This window comes from Macaca fascicularis, chromosome 7 (genome assembly GCF_037993035.2).
Source record: "Macaca fascicularis isolate 582-1 chromosome 7, T2T-MFA8v1.1".
NCBI lineage: Eukaryota > Metazoa > Chordata > Mammalia > Primates > Cercopithecidae > Macaca > Macaca fascicularis.
Window position 1 is genome coordinate 138,690,573 of NC_088381.1, and position 21,427 is coordinate 138,711,999.

General features: G+C 45.8%; 1 long non-coding RNA gene across 1 annotated transcript; it reads left to right on the forward strand.

Moving 5' to 3' along the window:
• The first annotated feature begins 249 nt into the window (after positions 1-249).
• On the forward strand, positions 250-5,776 carry LOC141407302 (uncharacterized). Its single transcript, XR_012415912.1, has 2 exons — positions 250-602; positions 5,501-5,776. It is a non-coding gene; the product is annotated as an uncharacterized lncRNA (long non-coding RNA).
• The last annotated feature ends 15,651 nt before the right edge of the window (positions 5,777-21,427 follow it).

The following is a 21,427-nucleotide window of genomic DNA, read 5'->3' on the forward strand; positions in this document are numbered from 1 at the left end:
TAGCCTAGCTGGCAGCCTCGCAGGTTCCTCTTACCCACTGCGCCGCCGTCGCATCGTGCCCTCCCCCTTTGTGGGCTCTCTGGTTCTCAAACCCAGGTGGACCCACTCCTCCCGCCCACTGGCCCGCCGCAGCTCCCACCATTGGCCCGCGGCACTTGTCCGTTTCCTGGGAGAGTTCAGCTCCTCCCGGCAGGAAGAGGCTCTGGCCTCATTGGGTGCGTTAGGAGGGAAGGGTGGATCCTAAAAGGTAATACTGAGCCTTCGTTCAAACTAAAAGGCTGGAAAGGAGGCCGCTGCCTTTGTTTGCCATGGATGGGTAGGGGCTGCACTGAGCAGCACTGGTGTTCTTCATCCGGCTGCACCCCCAAAAGAGCTCTTTCTTCCCCAGATCATTTTACAGTTGGATTCTCCCTTTTGGATCTGGCTCTGCCTTAGTCCAACCTAAAGGGATCAGCTTCGCCCACGCCCACTCTCACCCCGAAACCTTTCATCTGCTATTGAAGCCCTTTAGGCCCATTGAGATGTTCATTAGAAGAACTCTGAAAACTACGGTTCTCCCCTTTAGGAAGACTGCACCACAGCTCTCCCTCTCCTGGGTTCTGGTAAGAAGAGATTCCAATACCACTCTTTTTTCAGAATTCAGAAAGGCAAGAGACCACCTTACTGGGCTTCAACCTGGGGCTGGGAACGCTGCCATGAATTGGGCTTTGTCTGTCTGAAGGGACCCAACTGTTCGACAATCCTTAGGCTTCTTTTGCCTGTTGGAATTACACCTTGGATCGTGGTGAAGTCTACAGAGGTCAGATTAAGAAGAACCAAAGCAGAATAAACGTAGAAAGTGATGTTGAGTTCATGAGTCAGGACGACCTCTTCCTATATGCTTTTGCTATACCCTGCATTTTGAACATTAAGAACGAGATAGGAGGCCCATAATGTTTCTTCTTGCTTTAATCCTATCATGGCAACGTTGACTTCCAGTAAGAAAGGTTCTCTGATCTTTCTTTCTTTCTTTTTTTTTTTTAGACAGGGTCTCAGTTTGTTGCCCAGGCTGGAGTGCAGTGGCGCAGTCTTGGCTCATTGCAGCCTCAATATCCCAGGATCAAGCAATCCACCCACCTCACCCTCCCGAGTAGCTGGGAGTACAGGCATGTGCCACCACGCTTGGCTAATTTTGTTTATTTTTTTGTAGAGAGATGTCACTGTGTCACCCAGGCTCTTCTCGAACTCTGGGCTCAAGTCATCCACCTGCCTCGGCCTCCTGAAGTGCTAGGATTACAGGCCTTGACCACCTCACCTAGTCCTCTGAAATTTCTAAATAAGCCAGTGCAGATCTAGCCCAATCTCTACGAAGCTTTGTTACCTTTTCCCCTTCAGTGGTAGGAATAGACATTATTTATTTAGCAAGGGTGAGTGCTTTTGTTGCATTTTAGTTTGGGTTTATTATTACACAAACTAAAGACAGTGGGACAATTTGGAAAGATAACTAGGCAGCTACATGACTTTGGGCAGGTGTCCTAACACTGTACTCTTAAAGTGAGGGGAGTGAACTGGAAGATATCATATGTCCTCATAGTTTGGACATTCTGTGGTTTGCGCATCAATATGACTACACTGTATATAGCACACATTTAAGGTCTTGAAGAAGAGACATGAGGCTTGTTCTAAAAAGCATCCAGAGTAGGTCTTGAGAAAGAATTTCTGTTTAAGTAAAGACCCTAAAACAATGCTCAGGTTCTTATACATAGAATCCACGAACTGGAAAAGATATGGATGAGTCTGAGTAAATTCTCTAAGTTTTGTTTTAGACAAAATCATTCCACCCTCAAGCGGAAGAGAGCAAGGGAGTGGGGGCGGAGGTATTTTGTGCTTTTTTAAAGGCCATAAAATAATTGTCTTGATAAAATTTTTACTTGGGGCTGGGTATGGTGGCTTGCACCTGAAATCTCAGCAGTTTGGGAGGCTGAGGCAGGAGGATCACTTGAGCCCAGGAAGGAGACCAGCCTGAGCAACATGGTGAGACCCCTATCTCTACAAAAAATTTTAAAATTTGCCAGGCATGGTGGTGCGAACCTGTAGTCCCAGCTATTTGAGAGGCTGAGGCAAGAAGATTGCTTGAGCCTAGGAGGTCAAGGCTGTAGTGTTTGCTATACCGCACTCCAATCTAGGTGACAAAGCAAGACCCTGTCTCAAAAAAAAAAGTTTTTTTTTTTTTAACTGGAGGGAAAAAGAGTTTTACAAACTGTAGACACACAGCAAAACAGAAACAGGGAAAAAAAGTACTAAAAAAAGAAAAATGTCAGTGGTGGGTCTCTAAGTAGTCGGATTATGAGTAATTTGGTAACTTTGTTGTCATTTTACTTCTCCATAATTTTGTATGTTCTATTATTTAGTTTCATGGATTCCTTCCCACTCCCTGGGAAAAGGGGAAGAGAGGAGAAAAATCATTGATCCTTCTCAATAGGAAAACTCTAATTCCCTGCACAACTTAAACCTTTAATACCATAGCGTATATTTAGAATCTCATAAAGAGTAATTCATCAAACATTTCAACAAGTCATTCAGTTAATATTTGTTGAATGGATAAGTGCTAGGGATTCAAATGAGGGTAGATCTTTCAGACTAAACTTGTCTGGCAGGGTTGCATGGAAGAAGCAGAAGCAGAACTGGTCCTGGAGGGGACTGGGGTGGAGCAGGGAAAAGTGTGTTCAGGAAAGAAGGGTGGGAATAGGCACAGCAACAGAGGTAGGAAAGCATGGAGTGGGGGACCGTTTGGATGGAATAGAAGGATGAGAAAGAACTCTGAAAAGATAGGTTGAGACCAGATTGTAAAGGGCCCTGTAATTACTTGATTCACACTAGTAATTATGTAATTGATTATTTGTAATTATTTAATGTCTAGTGCATTCACCATAAGGGCAGGAACCAGTCTGTCTGGTTCTCCACAGCTCTCCCAGCACCTAGAGAGTACTTAGCACATAATTGAGTCTCAGTACTTATTTGCAACTGGATGGCTGACTTGAATCTGAGGCGAAGAAGCCTTGGTTTTGTTCAGCGTGTAAAAGATTATCACTGAAAGGTTTTCAGTAGGACTGTGGGGTGATCAAATATTGCCTTCTCTGAGGACTAGAATGGATAAGGAGATGCTTAAGTTGGACATTGAAAGATATATACAATTTGATTACTAGAGAATAAAAGATGTGGAAATAGAAATTAATGTAGTGGGTAGCAATAATAGAAATTTCAGCCAGAGAAGAGGAGAGAATGTGAAAAGGGAGTGATGGGGAAATAAAATTGCTGAAATAAAAGAAGGGCAGATTGTAAAAGACTTTGAAAATGCGGTGGAATTACCAAGATTTTACCACGAGGAAGTTTTTGAGGAGGGGGTTGGCAGATGTCACCCCAAAAAAGAAACATTTCTCTACCATGCTGAAAAGCATAGCATAAGGAAGGGAGAAAATAGCCATCAGTGATGCAAGTTGACATTAGACTTAAGTCAATAGATCATAGTTTCTCCTGGCTTTGTCCTCTAAAAACGCTGTGACTTTGGGCAAGACACCTGTTTGAACCTCAGTTTCCTCATTTTTAAGTAGGTGTAATAATAATCTCTGGTTATAATGGATGTTTATAGGATTAAATGAGACAGGACATGCAGAAGCTCTTAGCATTCTGCTCACACCCAACAAATAGTCAACATATTTTTTTTCCTTCTTTCACCTGCCTATTACCCCCCAGAAACACTCTTTAATTACACCCAGGCCTCTTGATTGGAAATTGAACCCAGAGTTTTCCCTAAAGGAAAGAGACAGAAGGAAGGAAGGAAAAAGGAACAGAGGCCTCTGGGAGGCCGAGGTGGGTGGAGCACTTGAGCTGAGGAGTTCAAGATCAGCCTGGGCAACATGGTGAAACCCCATCTCTACAAAATAGAAAAATTAGCCAGGCATGGTGGTGCCTGTGGTCCTAGCTTTTGGGAGGCTGAGATGGGAGGATCGCTTGAGCAGAGATGTTGAGGCTGTGGTGAGCCGAGATTGCTCCACTGCACTCCAGCCTGGGTGACAAAGTGAGACCCTGTCTCAAAAAAAAAAAGAACAGATAGGAGAGGAGAGGAGAGGAAGGCGTGAAGGAAGGAGGGAAGACAGGAGGGGAACGAAAGAAAGGACAAAAAAGAGATAAACAGGAAGGAAGCAGGGAGGGGAGAAAAGGAAGGAAGCAAAGGAGGGAAGGGAAGAAAGAAGGCAGGAAAGGAGGGCAGGTTTCACAGACTAATGAAGAATTTGGGGTCTTGGCTTCTGACTGAATTTGAATCTATGCTTACTGCACACCATTAGGCAAGTTAACCCTGCTGTGCCCCAGATCCCTCACCTGGAAATTAAGAATAATTGTACCTATCTTATATATGTTATGTGCTTAACACATAATCTAGCATGTAGTTACTGTTATTATTTGAGCCTAAACTGTGACTTAGTTAATGAATGTCACCCTTTCCTTGATTCTTTTGGGAAATATTTAAAATTAGTACTTTGATGCAAAAAAAAAAAAAAAAAAAATCCCTCAAGCAGACTTTTACCTTTGTTTTTTTTTTTGTTTGTTTGTTTGTTTTGAGAAGCAAGGTCTCACTGTGTCACCCGGGCTGGAGAGCAGTGGCACGATCATAGCTGGCTGATCACATGGCAGCCTCAGACTCCTGGACTCAGTGGGTCCTCCTGCCTCAGCATCCTGAGTAGCTGGGTCTGCGGGTTCATGCCACCACGCCTGGCTAATTTTGTTAATTTTTGGTAGAGATAAGGACTCACTGTGTTGCCCAGGCTGGCTTCAAACTCTTGGCCTCGCCTCAAGGGATCCTCCTGCCTCCATCTCTTCAAATGCTGGGATTACAGGTTTGAGCCACCGTGCCTGGCCCCTTTGACCTTTTCTAAAAAAGCCAGCCCACCACTTTCACCTCTCATGTTATACCATTTCAGGAAAGAAGCCCTAGTTTCTGATTCATAAACTCTATTTGCATTAAACATGATTTTAAGCAAATGGTTTGGGCAGATGTGTGGCAGGGCTGATGGAACAGACCTTTGGAGTCAGACCTGGGTTTGAATTCTTGATCAACTTGTCACGAGTGTGGGAGGCCTTTCACCTCTCGGAGCCTCTGTTTCATTGTTGGTAACATGAGATTGTGTAAAATGGGGTTGCTGTGAGGGTTAGATGAAGTAAGAGGTCCTCCTGGCAGTGCTTAATACATAATAATAAGTGCTTAATAAATTGTAAATGTTATTACAATTGATAGTATTTAATTCTTCTCTGAGGAATTATGAGTTAATGCAGCTTGAACCGCTAAAAAGGTAAGAAATCTTTCTTCTTTTCTTCTATCTCCTAGGAAAACCTCAGTTCAGAAAAGCAATAAACTATGGGGGGCTGTTTAGAATGTTGCATCTCTGGAGAGCAAGTTGCATTTTAACAGTGATCAGAGCCTTTAATTAAGGCATGAAGGTCAAATCATTTCTGCTTCATCCAGCCTGGTTGCAGAGTGAGCCCATGGGACATCCCTCTGAAATGATACTGCTTACAACCATGCTGAGTCTGCAAGGACTTCATCCAAGCCTTTCCGTCCAGGACCTCAAACAGCTCTAATCACAAGAAGAGAGATTTCAGGAAAGAGAGAATTATTCCTATCATTGATGTTTTTGAAGAACATGGAATGACTGGGAAAATAATCTTGTTAAGTAGAAAAAAAAAGAAATCTGTTGTAATTTTCAAATAATTTTTAAATAAATTTGAAAAATTAAGAGAACTATATATGTAATATATTCCTAATCTTATGAAAAAATATATATGCATTAATATTATTGAAAGAAATATATCAAAAGGTGAACAGCAATTATCACCAGTCTAGATTATGAGATTAGGAGTGATTTTTTTTCTTTGTCCTGTACTATTTAGTATTTTCTACCATTAAAATATTCTGATTTTCAATTAGAATAGTATGTTAGACAGAGAAGGACAAATATCACATGAACTCTCACTCTCTTATAGAATAAATCTTGTGGAATCTAAAAAAGTTGAACTCTGCCAGGCGCAGTGGCTTACGCCTGTAATCCTAGCACTTTGGGAGGCCGGGGCGGGCGGATCATGAGGTCAGGAGATCGAGACCATCCTGGCTAACACGGTGAAACCCCGTCTCTACTAAAAATACAAAAAAATTAGCTGCGCGTGGTGGCAGGTGCCTGTAGTCCCAGTTGCTCGGGAGGCTGAGGCAGGAGAATGGCGTGAACCCAGGAGGCGGAGCTTGCAGTGAGCCGAGACTGCGCCACTGCACTCCAGCCTGGGCGACAGAGCAAGACTCCATCTCAAAAAAAAAAAAAAAGTTGAACCCATAGAAAAAGGGAGGAAATGATGGTTATCAGTTAGAAAAAAGGAATAAGTTCAAGAGATCTATTATACACCATGGTGAATATAGTTAATAACAATATATTTTATACTGTGAAATTGCTAAGATAGTAGATTTTAAGTGTTCTCACCACAAAAACGATAAGTATGTGAGGCAAAGCATCTGGTAATTAGCTTGATTTCACCACGCCACAGTGTATACATATGTCAAAACGTCATGTTGTATGCTATAAATATATACACTTTTTGTCAATTTTAAACAGGTTATTAAAAAAACAGTATGCTATTGTTGATAATTATGAAAAATTTTAGTGATGTGGAAATGTGTACAGTATAATGATAAATGAAAGAGTAGTAAAAAAATCCTTATAAAATATAATTACAAATGTGTTGGGTGGATAATATAAAAATCTTAACAGCTATTTCTGAGCTAAGTGGTGGAGCATGGGTCATTTTTAGTGCCTTCTGTGTCAGGCTGTTCTTGCATTGCTATGAAGAAATACCTGGCCAGATAATAGGTGGCTCATGCCTATAATCCCGGCACTTTGGGAGGCCAAGGCGGGTGGATCACATGAGTTCAGGAGTTCGAGACCAGCCTGGCCAACATGGTGAAACCCCATCTTTACTAAAAATACAAAAATTAGTCAGGTGAGGTGGTGCATGCCTGTAGTCCCAGCTACTGGGGAAGCTGAGGCAGGAGAATCGTTTGAACCTGGGAGGCAGAGGTTGCAGTGAGCTGAAATAGCCTGGGTAACAGACCAAGATTCTGTCTCAAAAAGAAAAAAAAAAAAAGAAATACCTGAGAAAAGGTAATTTATAAAGGAAAGAGGTTTAATTGGCTCACGATTCTACAGGTTTTACAGGAAGCATAGCAGCATCTGATTTTAGGGAGGCCTTGGGAAGCTTCCAGTCCTGGCAGAAGGCAATGAGGAGCAGGCACGTCACATGGCGAAAGCAGGAACAAGAGAGAGTTGACAGGGGAGGTGCCACACACTTTTAAACAATCAGATCTCATGAGAACTCACTATCCTGAAGACAGCACCAAGGGGATGGTGCTAAACCATTCATGAAAAATCCGTCCCCATGATCCAATTGCCTCCCACCAGGCCCCACCTCCCGCATTGGGGATTACAATTCAACAAGAGATTGGGGCAGGGACAGATGGCCCAACTATGATTTCCACATCATTACTGTACACGTTTCCAAACTTCATTTTACTTCTTTATTTTTCCTACAACAAAAATAACCATGTGATATTTGTGTAATTGTAATAAAGAACTACGAAATCATTTTTATCTTTTTAAATACAAAATTCAAACTAAAACCTTTATTGTTAGTTGGAGAGATGGTGGAGGAAGGAAAACAGAAGCTGAGGATGACACTATTAATAAGTAACAATGACAATGACTCCTGTTAAGGGCTTACTTAGGTTCACAGTCGTCTATTTGCTAGAGGCTTTAACAGCTTCTTCCAAGCAAACAAAAGGTCTTGGAATCCAAACAGTTTCTTTATTCCCCACCCCTCCTACCTCATGGAGAGAAATTCTTGGTTATGTGTAGACAGATACGTGGACTAAGTTAGCATGGCTGTGGCACCCCTCACCTGACACGGATTTAGACTTCTTTAGCTTTTCAAACGTTTTGGTATGTATGTATGTAGGTATGTATGTATTGAGACGGAGGCTCACACTGTCATCCAGGCTGGAGTGCAGTGGCACCATCTCGGCTCACTGCAACCTCCGCCTCCCAGGTTTGAGCGATTCTCCTGCCTCAGCCTCCCAAGTAGCTGGGATTACAGGCGCCCTCCACCACACCCGGCTAATTTTTCTATTTTTAGTAGAGATGGGGTTTCACCATGTTGGCCAGGCTGGTCTCGAACTCTTGACCTCAGGTGATCTGCCCGCCTTGGCCTCCCAAAGTGCTGGGATTACAGGCGTGAGCCACTGCGCCCGGCAAACCTTGGTCTTTAAATCACGTTGGCAAGACTGAGCTCAAATTTGTGCCTTCTTATCTAAAACAATAACAATTTAAATATTTTTGTTATTTGAACAAACCAATAAGATCTGAGGAATGAGCAACCGTCACAGATGTCTGAATAATACATTGCACGGTAGTGGGGGCTGTTTCGTACAGGACTTGGCACAGCATTGCCCTCTTAGCGACAAAGGTGGACCATTGCGCCGCCGTGTGGTATTGAGAGGTATGGCGCCTTCCTTTTTTAATTACGCTTTTTCTAGTTTAAGAGCTAGACTACCCTTCGCGGTCGCTGGGTGGAGCCCTTTCAATTTGTTTGTGTGGAAACTAAGACTCAGGCAAGTGATGTTACTGGGGCTTGAACCCAAATCTTCAGACCCTTTTCAAGGTCCCAGCTTTTCAAGTTAACTCACAGATGTCTGCACATAGCTGGAGGGAAACTGGGAGCTGTCTTAATGCAAAACTCAATTTCACATTCAAAGAAACTGAAGTGTAGAGAGGATAAGTGACTTGCTAAAAGGTCCGCGCTAATTTGGGGTCCTTCGTCTTTTATTCTACTCATTCGTTTATTCAGCAAATATTTATACATGTGTCTACCACGTGTCAGACACCATTCAAGGCACTAGAGATAAAATAGTGAACAAAGCAAACAAAAATCCCTTCCTGCAAAAATCCCTTCATCTCTTCCCTTCATAAAGCTCATGTTCTAATAGGGGAAACAAAGTAAGCAATTAAACACATAATATCAGATTAGAGAGGGGTAAATGCAAAGAAGAAAAGAAAGGGAAGGGGGGATGTGAAACATTAGGAGGGGCTACTTTTTGGAGTGGCCAGAGAAAAACTCATTGATAAGGTAACTGGTGACTTTTTTTTTTTTTTTTTTTTTTGAGATGGAGTCTCACTCTGTGGCCCAGGCTGGAGTGCAGCGGCACAATCTCAGCTCACTGCAGCCTCCACCTCCCAGTTCAAGTGATTTTCCTTCCTCAACCTCCCAAGTAGCTGAGACTACAGGCGTGTGCAACCATGCCCAGCTAATTTTTGTATTTTTAGTAGAGACGGGGTTTCACCTTGTTGGCCAGGCTGGTCTCGAACTCCTGACCTCAGGTGATCCACCTACCTCGGCCTCCCAAAGTGCTGGGATTACAGGGGTTAGCCATGGCACCCGGCCAACAAGGTGACTTTTGAATAAAGACACCTGAAAGAATTTAGGAAACCAGCCATACAGATACAGGGGAAGAGCATTCAGGCAAACTGCACTGTAGTGCAAAGCCCTAAGACAGGAAAATGCCTGTGTATTCACGAAAAGATAGCAAACTCAAGGGTGGTAAGAGCTACAAGAGGTAGGGTGTCCTATTCACATGGGGTCCTTCAGGTCAAAGGAGGACTTTGGTTTTACTTTAAATGAGACAGCCTATTGAAGAGGTTTGTTTTTGTTTTTTGTTTTTTTCTGAGACAGGGTCTCACTTTGTTGCCCAGACTGGAGTGCAATGGTGTGATCTCGGCCCATTACAGCCTCAACCTGCTGGGCTCAAGCGATTCTCCCACCTCGGCCTCCTGAGTAGCTGGGACTACATGCATGTGCCATCACACCCAGCTAATTTTTGTTGTTGTTTTGTTTTGTTTTTCGTAGAGACAAGGTCTCACTATGTTGCCCAAACTGTCTCGAACTCTTGGGCTCAAGCAATTCTCCTGCCGTGGCCTCCCAAAGTACTGGGATTACACATGTGAGCTACCATGCCCTGCCACCCTGACGATTTTAATGAGCAGAGGAGTGGTGTGGTCTGCCTTTTCAACAAGATCACTCTGGCTACTGGGTTTGCAACAGGCTTCAGAAATCAAGTGCGGGGACTGTGAGAAGGAAGGGGCTATTCAATAAGCCTGTCACGGGATAACAGCAAATTAGAAAAGGGAGGTGACAATGGGTATGGTGAAAAGTAGTCAGAATTTAGAAATACATTTTGAGGCTAGACCAACCAGGTTTGCTGATGAATCAGAAAGGGAACAAAAGAAAGAGAGGAGTCAAGGATGACATCAAAGTTTTTGGTTTGAGCGACTGGAAGGCTAGCATTGCCATTTATGGAGAATGTGGGAAAAGCTGGTTTGGGGGCAAATCTCAGCAGTTTAATGTTAGACATGATAAGTTTGAGATCACTGTTCTATACCCAAGTGGAGATGTCAAGTGGGCAGTTGATTACGTCGTCTGGAGTTCTTTCAAGAACTGTTAGACGACAACAGTCTAGTCCCTGAGAACCTTAACTCTATAAAATGACTAAGGGCGCAATAATGAGTAGAAAACATTAAGACTCAAATGATAAAATACTTTCTACCTTAACATGTGGTTTTCCAGATTTCTACTCAATGAGACATTTTAAATGGCTCTGCCTTTCCTAGTTGAAGGCTGTGAATCTTTTGCTCACAAACACGAGTCTCCTGACACTGATGAGACCTCTAAGACACTTGTCTGTTCTCTGGGTTACTGGGTGGAACCCTTTGTGAAGTCAGTGGGAGCCCCAGAGAGCAGCCTGTTGGGCCGGTGGAACATCAGGGAAACTCTCCCGTGCTTTGTGTTTTATGAAAAGTAGGGGACATTCCAATCCGAAGCCTTTCTATCTTTGCTTCCTTGGGTTTTGTTGATGTCAGGTGCAATTGCTTGCAGCTTCATGATCTGTCTCCTCAGTATTTTATAGTCTGCCCTCTTCCCCTGCTCTGTACGTGATGGAATTGCCATTCTTTTGCATGGATACACTCCTTCTTGGGATGTGGGCAAGGGATGGCAGAGTGACTGAGAGCTTATTGAGTACTAGGCAGTAGGTTAGGCACTGATAGATATACCCTCCATTAGTATGCAAAGACGAACCCACTGACCTACCAGCTGTACCACTCACTGTAATCACAGCCAACATTTATATAATATTTTAGAGTTCAGAAAACACTTTTACAGACAGGTGCCGGTATACTGACTAAGAGTACATACAGACTCTGAGGCCAGGCTCAGTGACTCATGCCTATAATCCCAATGCTTTGGTAGGCCAAAGCAGGAGGATCTCTTGAGGACAGAAGTTCAAGACCAACCTGGGCCACAAAGTGAGTCCCTCCCTGTCTCTATAAAAATTAAAAACTTTGCCAGATATAGTGGTGCACACCTGTGGTCCCAGCGACCAAGAATTCAAAGTTACAGTGAGCTATGGCAACACTGCGCCACTGCACTTCAGCCTGGGAGATAGAGTAAGACCTTGTCTATTAAAAAATATACATATACAGACTCTGGAACCAGGTTGCCTGAGTTGAATCTCAGTTCTCTCCAGTTCTGCTGTGACTCACTGTGTGGTCTAGGACAATTTACTTAGCCTCTCTGTTAAGTCTCAGTTTCTTCAAGTGCAAAATGGAGATTTTAAATAATCCTAACTACTTCCTAAACTAGCTTAGAGATTAACTGAGATAATCCAGAGGCAGCTCTAAGAGCAGCGCCTAGAACATAGCGAGCCCTCAATAAAGGCAGAAGGGATGGTACTACCTGGTTGGGACCTTTGTAGCCAATTTCACTGATCAGGAAACGGAAGCCCAGGGTGGTTATTCAATGTAGCTAAGTACTAAGGAACAGTACTAAGCAACAGAAGCCCAAGACCACAGGGGTTCCTGCTCCTGACTCCAAAGCTTTTCCCACTCAGAATCCACTTTCTCAGCGAGTGTGGGTTTTCTATTAAAACAAGCCAAACTTTCGCACCGGCTCTTCTGGTGTCAACCACCTTGCTTCTGTGAAAGGACAGCTGGGGTTGGAGGGAATAACAGCAGAAATAATTGACATTCTTGGGTCCATCGGTCGGTGTGCTGGGCCTGTGCCAAGGACTTCACCTGCCCTTCCCATTCAATCTTCACCAAAAACCTATGTGCTAGGTACTTTGAATAACCACTTTATATAAAAAGTGGGGTGCAGAGCCACTAAGCAAGCAGGGGTGGCGTGTGTCGGAGCCAGAATCCATTCTCGGCTCTCTGATCAGTTTACCCACAGGAGGACCTTCCCCCGACCCCTCACGCCGCCTGGAGCAGCCTATCTTCATGCAAAATGCACGGAGCCACAGAGGCTGCCTTCCGGGACTCAGCGCGGAGGGTTAGGCTGCCTCGAACCCCTTTCTGGTAACTCCATCCCAGCTGGGACGCCGGGCCCTCTCTGCCCCTTGCGCCCCGCCCCTCCCCTTCTGCCCCCCCCACACGGGCACCGGGCGGGCTCTGGGTCGGCGCCACCGCGCCCCCGCATCAGGATCCCCGGCGCTGACGTTCTCTCCGCCCGGGGAGGAGGGGCCCAGGACGGGCTAGGTCCTCAGCCAGTGCGGAGAAAGGGCCCTGGGCTGGGCTCCCACGCTCGGGCCGGCCTCCCGCCGCGGGGTCGGAGCTGCGGTCACTCGCCGATTCCAGGCCGTGGCGTCCCGCGCTCAGCTTCTGCGCCTCTGGAAGGCGGTGAGTCGTTTCTTCCCGGTATAGGAGGGACAGTTTCCCCACGTGGACGCAGGGCTGGCAGCGGGAGGGGGAAGAGCGCTGGCGGAGCTCAGGGTTTCGCTGGTGCAACCAGCGCGCGCGCCTCTCTCTCTCCCCTCGCCGCGCTCGCGCTCGCTCTGCCCCTCCCCCGTCTCTCCCCTCGCTCTCTCTCGCTTTCCTCCCACTCTCTTGCTTCCCCCCCTTTCTCTGTCTCTCTCTTCCCCTCTCCCCTCGCTCACTCCCCCTCTCCCCTCACTCTCTCGCTCTCACCTCTCCCCCTGTCTCCCCTCGCTCTGTCTCGCTCTCCCCCGTCTCTCTCCCTCCCCCTCTCCCCCCGCTCTCTCTCGCTCTCCTCTCTCTTCTCCCCGACCTCCTCGCGTTCTCTTTCTCTCTCCCCTCGCTCTCCCCTCCCCTGCCCAGTCCCTCTCCTCTCCCCTCTCTCCCTACATCTCTCTGGTTCGCCCCCCTCTCCCCTTTTCGCCCTCTCTCTCTCCTTCCTTCTTCCCACCCTCTCTTCCTCCGTCTCTCCCTCCCCGCCTCCTTCCCTACCCCCTTCCTTCTTCCCTTCTTCTCTCCTCCCCTCCTCCCCTCTTCCGCCCCCTCCTCTCAAAGGGAAGGATGCCCTCGGTTTCGCGGCGCTCTCCCAGGAGCGAACTCCCGCAGCCGCCCAGGCCAGCGCCAGAGACCTTGTCCCTACGAAGGCGGGCCGCGCCCCTGGGTGGACTGGGCTCAGGGAGCGCGCTTTGCACACTTCAGATGTCTTTGTGGGAAGCTAGTTGTGAATGTGCTGCCCTTGATTTAAGCCACCAGTTGTAAATATGTGTTCTAGTGCCTATTAATAACCCTCCCTCGACCCACTCGCCTCCTGCCAATCCAGTTACTCCAACAGGGACCCCCTCTTCCCTTCCCTCGGGCCCGCAGCTCTTCCTGTACAGGAGAAGCGATCTGGGTAGCTCAGGAGCTGCCTGTGGGTCTGGTCTGCGTATGGCCTGTTTCTCTTTCTTCCCCTCTGTCCCATACTCCCCGCTCACTCCTGTCTCCCTGCTGTCACTCTGCGGCTGTAACACTAGATCACTAATACGGGTAGGTGAGAAGGAAAGGGAAGAGGAAAAGAAAATAACAACCATTTATTCTGATAAACCCTCAACATGCGACACCTGGGTTCCTTCCAGTCATTTGCTGTGAAAATAGGTGGTCCTGGTTCTCAGCAGTCCCAAAGCCTCTGGTTTGGATGAGGGTAGAATTGCCGCAGATGCGGAATCCACTAACAGTCGAGGAAGCTTATCTTCCTGGAAGCCTTCAGCCTCCCACTCCCACCTCTGCCCCATTCTGTTTGCTTCCTCCCTGTCTCAGCTTCTGCTTCTCTCCTTTTTATAACCTGCTGCTAAGAAAAGTCTGAAAACTTGAATTATAAATACGTAATATATCAAGTATTGCCCGAAATAGAGATTTGAAACTTAAAAGGGAGGAAAGAAAAGAAACATCTTGAATTCCAGGAGAAGCAGTCCCAGGGGCCATGTCCCCAAGGATGGCTGCAGCTTCTCTCGGCCACGTTTGCCTCGTTTATAACATGGGGCTACCCATCCATACCAACCATGGTGCAGAGGATTGCACCAGATCATTCTCAGATCTCTTCCAGCTCTGAAGAAATGGAGATGAACAGAGGAACAGCCACTGCCAGCAAGCAAGGGAAGAAAAATCTTGAAAACGTGTGATTTCCTGGAGACTTCTTGGTTGATGCCCCTGAAATCAGCCAGCCAAGTGTGGCCTCTGCAGTGTAAATACAAGGAGTCCGACGGCATCTGACAATAGTTCTGTCACCCTTGGCCATATTGTAATTCCATGTCCTCAAAGTCACCCTGTCACAATCCCACCATTTCCTACAAACACAGCTTCTCCTGCCTGATAAAGTCTTATCTATCCTTTAAGACCTAGCTCGGACCAGGCACAGTGGCTCATGCCTGTAATCCCTGCACTTTGGGAGGCCGAGGCAAGTGAATCACTTGAGCCCAACGAGTTCGAGACCAGCATAGGTAACATGGCAAAACCTCAGCTCTACAGAAAAAAAAAAAAAAAAGAGAAAATTATCTGGGCATGGTGGTGCACACCTGGGGTCCCAACTACTTGGGAGGCTGAGGTGGGAGGATTGCTTGAGCCTAGGAGGTCAAGACTGCAGTGAGCTGAGATCATGCCACTGCACTCCAGCCTGGGTGACACAGTGAGACACCACCTAAAAAAAAAAGCCTAGCTCTAAAGTTCCACACTCTTGGGAGCCTTTCCTGACTATCCTGAGGATATAGGGGATGCTTCCTCTGTGGGCTCCCACAGGATCGATGCACACTTAGAACCCTCACCACTTTACTCTGCCATTTGCTCCCCTCCCTTGACCATTAGTCTTTGAGGAAAGGGACTTTGCCTCTTCATCGTTGCCTGGCACAATTCTTGATTTTGCTACCTTGAATGAAAAGAGATGATAATCCTTACATAATGACATATGACTTAGATTTTTCTCATTTAACCCTCACACAACTCTGGGAGAATGAACACAGCCAAAGTGGCTTGTCCAGGTCACTTTGTAAGTGGTGGAACTGTACGATCTTGCCCACTTCAGAGACCATAAGCTCTAGCTTGCAGCTGTCCCTGACTGCCTTCTGCCAGGTGGTGGGGAGCTTCTCACAAAGGCAGTATCTACCTCAGCTGCTTTCTCCTTTCTCTCCCATCAAACTCAAATGTCAGGCAGCTAAGAGAGTTGAGTCAACTCCTGAGAAAACTCAGGTTTTGGCCGGGCGCAGTGGCTCAAGACTGTAATCCCAGCACTTTGGGAGGTTGAGACGGGCGGATCATGAGGTCAGGAGATCGAGACCATCCTGGCTAACACGGTGAAACCCCGTCTCTACTAAAAAATACAAAAAAACTAGCCGGACACGGTGGTGGGTGCCTGTAGTCCCAGCTACTCAGGAGGCTGAGGCAGGAGAATGGCGTAAATCCAGGAGGCGGAGCTTGCAGTGAGCTGAGATCACGCCACTGTACTCCAGCCTGGGCGGCAGAGGGGGACTCTGTCTCAAAAAAAAAAAAAAAAAAAAAAAGAAAGAAAACTCAGGTTTTAATAACCTGTCTTCCTTATGTGCTTGTCCAACTCCTCTGGCAAGGACCCTTCTTGGAGGGCTGAGATTGTTTTCCTGGAGGCCACCAGACTTCAGGCTTCTAACCTCAGAGCCTGAGCGCTTTGTCTTACAGCATGGGCTTTCTGAGCTGCTGGAGACCTCTCAGGTGGGAACCTAGTCTAAGCCACCATATAACTGGGGGTCCACAGGCTTATCTGTGTTGTTATGAATCATCCACTGGGATACATAGAGGGATGATAACTCGCTGCAGATCATTAGGTTCTTGTCCCTGGAGCTGTGTGTCCCAAAGCAAGCCACTCAGCATTCTGGACCTGAGGTTTCTTTCCTTCCTTCCTTCCTTCCTTCCTTCCTTCCTTCCTTCCTTCCTTCCTTCCTTCCTTCCTTCCTTCCTTCCTTCCTTCTCTCTCTCCCTCCCTCCCTCCCTCCCTCCCTCCTTCCCTCCTTCCTTCCTTTCTTCCTTCCTTCCTATTCTCTCTGTCTTCCAGGCTGGAGTACAGTGGCATGATCACAGATCACTGCAGCCTCAATCTCCCAGGCTCAAGGTATCCTCTTGGCTTAGCCTCCTAAGTAGCTGGGACTACAGGCATGCACCACTACGCCAAGCTATTTTTCTTTTTTAGTAGACACAAGGTCTCACACATGTTTCCCAGGCTGGTCTCAAAGTCCTGGGCTCAAGTGATCCTCCCTTCTCGGCCTCCCAAAGTGTTGGGATTACAGGCGTGAGCCACCTCGCCCAGCCCAGACCTCAGTTTTCTCATCTGGAAAACAGAAATTCAATTTAAGAAATATCAACTAAGGGAGGCTGAGGCGGGAGAATTGCTTGAACCTGGGAGGTGGAGGTTGCAGTGAGCCAAGATTGCGCCACTGCACACCAGCCTGGGCAACAGAGTGAGACTCCGTCTCAAAAAAAAAAAAGAAATATCAATTAAATGCCCATCATGTACAGAGCCCAGAGCTAGATACTAGAGATCTAAGTGCAAAGGTGAAAAGGATATAATCTATGCCCTCAATAAATGTAAAGGCAAATAGAAGAGATAACTTTTTTTTTTTTTTTGAGACATAGTGTTGCTCTGTCACCAGGCTGGAGTACAGTGGCACAATCTCGACTCACTGCAACCTCTGCCTCCCAGGTTCAAGCGATTCTCCTGCCTCAGCCTCCTGAGTAGCTGAGACTACAGGCACATGCCACCACACCCAGCTAATTTTTGTATATTTAGTAGAGACGGGTTTCATCATGTTGGTCAGGATGGTCTCGATCTCTTGACCTCGTGATTTGCCCACCTCAGCCTCCCAAAGTGCTGGGATTACAGGCGTGAGCCACCATGCCCAGCCCTGTTTTAAAACAGACCCACAGCAAGGTGAAATAAAGTAGATCTGAGGTAAGAATATTAATACCTGTTTTGCCTACCTCATAAGGTTGTGCCAGTAATCAAACGAGATCATGGATAGCAAGTATTCTCAAAGTACTATGCAAATGTAAGCAAGTAGTAAGTTATTATTTGGCTTTGTCGGAGATACCAATTGGGTCGTTTGCCTGAATCTCCCTTTTTTCCCAAGAACTGATCCTATAGCCAAATCCACATGATAACAGCGGTGCCATTTTGGTTGACTGAGCCAGGTGCAGACCCCAGGAATGGGAATGAAGGCGGCTCAGTCTTAGTCACTCTGGGCTCTTGAGCAGAGGAAATACAAATACTAGAGGCTTAGAAAGCTATTTTCTGACTAGGTGGACTGATAATTAAAAAATACCAAATTGGGCCAGGTGCGGTGGCCCATGCCTGTAATCCCACCACTTTGGGAGGCCGAGGTGGGTGGATTACCTGAGGTCAGGAGTTCGAGACCAGCCTGGCCAACATGGTGAAACCCCATCTCTACTAAAAACACAAAAAATTAGCCGGGCATTTTCCCAGCTACTCAGGAGGCTGAGGCAGGAGAAGCTCTTGAACCCTGGGAGGTGGAGGTTTCAGTGAGCTGAGATCATGCCACTGCATACCACCCTGGGCAACAAGAGCAAAACTCCATCAAAAAAAACAAAAACAAAAAAACCCAAACTGTATCCAGAGAAAGCATGTAGACATTCAGAGAGGAATGAAAACAAGAGGTTCCCTGTCATTCAGGCCTTGGTTCCCATCTGTCCCTGCCTGCTGTAAACAGTATCCCACCAAGGGCCAGCTTTTGCTAAAGATAGCTCTGGTGGGTTTCAGTCACCATTAAACAGTTCCTAAACTAATTCTGCTTAGGCTAATATAGAGCAGAAGACTCCCTTGGCCCATGTAACAGCTGTGTCATCATTCATTTACTCGTTCCATCAGTCAATGAATATCATTGAATGCCAGCTGTTTACAAGCTTGTAAGAAGAAGCAGAAAAAACATTGGCTGCAATCTTTAGAATATAAACCAGCCACTGGATGTCAGCCTTCTGGCCAACTGGCTCTCAGTGCTCCTAAAATTACCCACTTGTGCCCTGAGAGCATTTTGGGGGCATCTGACATAGCTGCCACTCACAGCTCTTTCTGAGAAGTTCTAGAGCCTTGGACACCATGGTGTTTTCCCATCAGCCCTCCTCCTCTGGTAATAGCCACTAAATCCCACTCTCACACACACTTTTGAGGAGCTGCCTCAGCCGCTTCCATGTTCTTCTGGTGAGACTTTAATCACATGACCCCTCCCCTGAGCATAGACAGGGTGGACTTCTGTCCTAAACTGGGCAACAGAATTGCTTTCTGGGGACTTTGTACTTTGAACTGAGACAAATTCAGAAGGTAGCTGGAGCCGGGCCATGCCACGGCAGCACCACATAGAAAAGCTTCAACCCTGCTGAGATCGCAGTGCCTGGCCCCTGTATTCAGTTGTTCAGTTATTCCTTTAAATCTGTAGCCACCCTGGATTTTCATCTCTTACAAAATAAATATCTTTTGAGCCAAATTAGCTAATCAAGTATTTGTAACCAAAGAGTTCGGGCACATCTGCTCTCTGCTTTTTCAGATAAAAGCTCATGAATGAGTAAAGAAAAAGAAGAAAAGGGTAGAAGAGGAAAGTTATGTTGTGTCCCTTGCCCAAGCCTACAGCCCAGCCTAGCTCCTATTTTAAGACCCTTTAATGAATCTATATTTACCATCGGGTTTTTATTTATGGAAATCTACACAAGGCATTTGGATGAAGGCTGATGCTTATTTCAGGAAAGCAAGTCTGTGGTTTCAACAAAACCTCTGTTAGCTCCCTCCACACCTGTTCACTCTTCTGCCAAGCTACCTATTGCTCATTTCCAAAGCAAAATATAAAATAAAATCAGGAATCAGATTCCAAAGCAAGACAAAAGTGGTGATTAAAGAGACAGGCTAGAGCCAAGTGGGTCATGCCTATAGTCCCAGCATTTTGGGAGACCGAGGGAGGAGGATTGCTTGAGGCCAGGCGTTTGAGACCAGCCTGGCAACATAATAAGACCCCATCCCTATTTTTAAAAAATAAAAATAAAGAGGCCTGTATTTTTTGTTATAAATTTTCTCTCTCCTTCCTTCCTTCCTTCCTTCCTTCCTTCCTTCCTTCCTTCCTTCCTTCCTTCCTTCCTTTCTTTCTTTCTTTCTTTCTTTCTTTCTTTCTTTCTTTCTTTCTTTCTTTCTTTCTTTCTTTCTTTCTTTTTCTCTTTCTTTCTTTTTCTTTCTTTCCTTCCTTCCTTCCTTCCTTCCTTCCTTCCTTCCTTCTTTCCTTCTTTCCTTCTTTCTTTCTTTCTTCTTTTTTTTTTTTGTTAGGCTGTATCTCACTCGGTCACCCAGGCTGGAGTGCCTGTGGCATGATCTCAGCTCACTGCAACCTCTGGCTCCTGGGTTCAAGTAATTCTCCTGCCTCAGCCTCCCAAGTAGCTGGGATTACATTATAAATTTTCTTAATGAGCATTATGTATTTCTAGTCAACACAGGTCCCTTGTGAAAATATCTTCCTAATATCATAGAAGTTGCCCCCCAAAGTAATACTCATAGAATCATAAATAATAGGCCAGTAATACAGCTAACTAATAGCAGATCTAGGACCAGAATTCAGGTCTTAGTACCACTAAATCAGAGTTCTTTCCACCATTCCATGCCTCCTTTCACAAGAGCATTTGCCTAAATATTATTTCAAAATGTCTTCATTATAAGAATTTTATTTATCTACATATATCAGTGTTTCTTTGAACAATAAATATTTGACAAAGAATCTAGATACAGAAACTTTCAGTATTCGTTTCCACTACTAGTCAAGATCTATAAATTATGCAGATTATATATCACTAGGGATAGAGAATCCAAATAACACAATTTAGTGCACATCCAAATATTAACTAAGTATTATTCATCAGAGAGAAAAGAGTCAGGAAATGAGAGATGGAGAATGAGGTTGTCTCTCCCCCACTGTTACATTATGCCAGAGTTTTAGCCCCTAGGCATTATAATAGTCTTACCACACCTATACGGGCCTCAGCTTCTAAAGTTTCATCAGGCCAAATGTCATGGCTCACGCCTGTAATCCCAGCACTTTTGGGAGGCCGAGGCGCGTGGATCACTTGAGGCCAGGAGTTCAAGACCAGTCTGGCTAACATGGCAAAACCCTATCTCTACGAAAAATACAAAAAGTAGCCAGGCATGGTGGTGCACACCTATCCCAGCTATTCAGGAGGCTGAGGCATGAGAATTGCTTGAACCCGGGAGGCAGAGGCTACAGTGAGCCGAGATCCCACCACTGCACTCCAGGCAGGGTGGCAGAGTGAGACCCTGTCTCAAAAAATTAAAAAAAAATTTCATCAGTGTCTCATACTCATATACAGGTATTGTTTCCAAAGCTCATTCAAAAAGTGCTAGGTAACTAGGCCAGGAAAGGTTTCCAGCCTAACACTCTGCCCATTCCAGCCTTTCCAATATGATAACCTTAGTGCCGGTGTTCAGACGAATTGCCATTCCAATTAACTCTTGTCAACAAGTTAAATTGCCCCTTGGGGAGCCTTGATGTCCCTTTCTGCCTGCTGGACTTGGTTGGGATCATCTTAGGCATTGAAAGTATCAAATAATGTTAAACCTTGAGAGATGTAGCCTGGGTATTAGGCCCCTTTCATTTAAGTAGGGTCCTTGGGCCCCAAAACATGTTTCTCCAGCCTCTTTTTAAGTCAGTTGCATACCAGGGATTAGACCAAACCTTAGCCATGAAACTGGCCCTGTTTGCTTCATTCGTCCAGGAAGATGGGCCACCACTTGCTTTAACTTTGCATAGCTAAAGAGCCAACTCGGACAATTCTTGCAAAGCGAAATCTACCCTCAAGATCTTTTGCTGTACACATCCTAGACGCTGCCTTCAGCAGTGTCAGAACCTCGAACCTCTTTCAAAGGGCGGTTTCTCTCTCTAATGAAATAGTTAATTTTTTTTTTTTTTTTTTGAGACGGAGTCTTGCTCTGTCACCCAGGCTGGAGTGCAGTGGCCGGATCTCAGCTCACTGCAAGCTCCGCCTCCCGGGTT